The sequence below is a fragment of the Hipposideros armiger genome, unplaced genomic scaffold (genome assembly GCF_001890085.2).
Source record: "Hipposideros armiger isolate ML-2016 unplaced genomic scaffold, ASM189008v1 scaffold_99, whole genome shotgun sequence".
Taxonomy (NCBI): Eukaryota; Metazoa; Chordata; class Mammalia; order Chiroptera; family Hipposideridae; genus Hipposideros; species Hipposideros armiger.
Window position 1 is genome coordinate 1920500 of NW_017731449.1, and position 2563 is coordinate 1923062.

A 2563-nucleotide genomic window follows, 5' to 3' on the forward strand; every position below is an offset into this window, starting at 1 on the left:
ACCCCTTTATTGATCACATTATTTTGGTTTGTTTTTAATTTGACTTTTTATTGTGAGCATTTTCAAATATTTTCAAAAGTAGAGAACAGTATAACAAATCCCCATGAATTCATCATCTAGTTTCAAGAATCATTAATCTTTTGTTGTTGTTTCATCAATGCTCATCTCTCCATGAAAGAATATCTTTTAATACCACAAAATGTTTAAAAACAAAACAAGACAAAAAAGGAGCATGAAAAAAATAATTATTTTTGGTCTGTTGACCTCAGTCTTAGTCAATATATTTCAGAGTAACTAAACCTACTGCTCTTTCTGACAGACAATTAATGGCATGATTCCAGCTCTCTGTTCAATGACAACATGAAAGAGGAGATTAACTGCTAAGTAGAGTCTTCATCAATTAATGAGATTGCCTGAAAACTGAAAGGACTTTTCAGCTTGTACATAGTTCAATTCAACTGTGCTCAATCAATTTTTGAAATGAGTAAAAAATCTCTAGATTATATACAGCTGCCATATCTCTTGTAAAATGTGACACCTTGGAATAGAATGTGTGTTTTCTCAAAGGAGTGGATAAGGGCAAATACTACTCAGGTACACCTGTGGAAGCTAAGAAATACTCACTTTTACCTCTAGAAGTATGATCACAAGTCTACTAGCTTATTTCCCTATGGTTATATTCATGTGTTTGCAATAGCTATAACTACACTGAATTTGCATGAGTCTGCATAGATGAGATAGTTCAGTAAGTGCATTTTCCAGTTATGATTTTATTACTGCTCTGTTGATAATGGTGATTTTTCTCTTCTTTGCTCTCACTCACCTGCATGTTTTGACCTAGAATTTTCATTGTAGAAGTATCCTGAGACAAAGTCAGAGAGAGAAAGAAAGTTATTTATAGATGATTTGATAGTATATTCTCCTCCAACTGGAAGTCAAACTGCATGTTAGGAAAAATGGATAGAACGGCCACAGACTTTTGCTTCTCGGTTTTATGGGCCACAGTGAAAAGTGGAATAGTAGGTTTCAACAAGTGAATAATGCTCCTGTTCCTTCTGTGTGTTGAGTAGTATGCCCCATTTTATTTACTTTTGAAAGGGTCGGGGGAACCTAGCAGAGTGCACATCAGCAAAAGAAACCAAAAAAGGGATTGTCAAGGTTTGCAAGAAAGTACAGGAAGGTAGGGTTAGGAGTGCGATAGGAAGGTAGCTTAAATTGAAGGTGTCATAAAACTGCAAAGCTAAAACTTCTTTGGCATTACAGTGTAGTTGTCAAAGTTCATATATCACCCAGGAGAATGTGCTTATGTGAATGCATGAGTATGAGGAACCAGATCTGTTCTGATAACAAATGGGAAATGGGGAAACTAGGATCATTATTGGTCATAAACCAAACAAGGAGGGAGATGTGGGGAAAAGGAGGACAGTAGAAGCAGAAGAGCTGCTCCCAAGCAACTGGGAGGCTTGTTCTTACTCAGAAGATCGGTCCAGAACTAGAGCATCTAAAACAGTGATGAGGTTTCTCTGTCCTCCCTCCCTCTTTCCTCTTACTCCTCCCCCTCAGACTCCTCCCTCTTGTTCCTCTTGCTCTTCATCTTCTTCCTCTCCTCCTCTTCCTTTGTCTCTCCCTCTCCCCGTCCTCTTCTCCCTCTTTTCCTCCCTCCCTCCCTTTCTCCCAGCACCCACCCAATTCCAGCAAAAGTGTCTGAGTTTACACACATACACTCTGCCCTTCTTTTGTAAAAAAGAAAAACATTAGATGCTTATGCTTGTATAGTGATACATTGTAAAATGCTTTAGCTATTATGCTGGTCTTTCTGTATCTTTTTCTCTTTTAAATGTAAAACTTCCTTACACCCTGATATTGTAAACATTGTTTCCCTAAAATATATTGTAAGAACAGAAGTCCAATGTCTGTGTGGGTGGACAGGCCTTTCTCGATTTCCTCAGGTGACAAGCTGCAATTTATAACATATGATCAAAGAGGTCTTTATTAAGTTCTTTCATGACTTCATTCTGAATATACAGGATAAAAAAAATGGCGTCAGTACATTCATGAGACACCAACCTGATTTTCCTTGTACTATCTCAAAATTTAAAGATCAGTTTCCCAAGAGGATGTGCAATGCACCATAAGATGGCCCTTTTTCGTAGGTGGGAGAGGAAGGATTGGGCAGGATGGTATATTAAATTTTACCGTGATAGACATACAAGGCTATTTATTGTCCAATCTAGTATAATTTATATACATTTTGATGACTTGGGTAAACAAAGCCATCAGTTGTGACAAGCCTAAAAAGCTTGACATATTTAACATACTGAGGAATTTTTTTTTATCATATCCAGAATTATTTAATTGTACCACGGGGGCCTTGTGAAAGTGACAAATAGAAGGCCGGTTTCTGTTAAGTTTGCTGAACGTCACATTCCACCCTAATAAAATATAACTTGAATTGAGTTGCGGGTGGATACCTTCCCTTAACACACAAAGAAGAAGTATGTCAGTGCAAAATATGGACTAAACTGCTTTCGGNGATGTGTTTTACTTGGCTATGGGCTTTGGA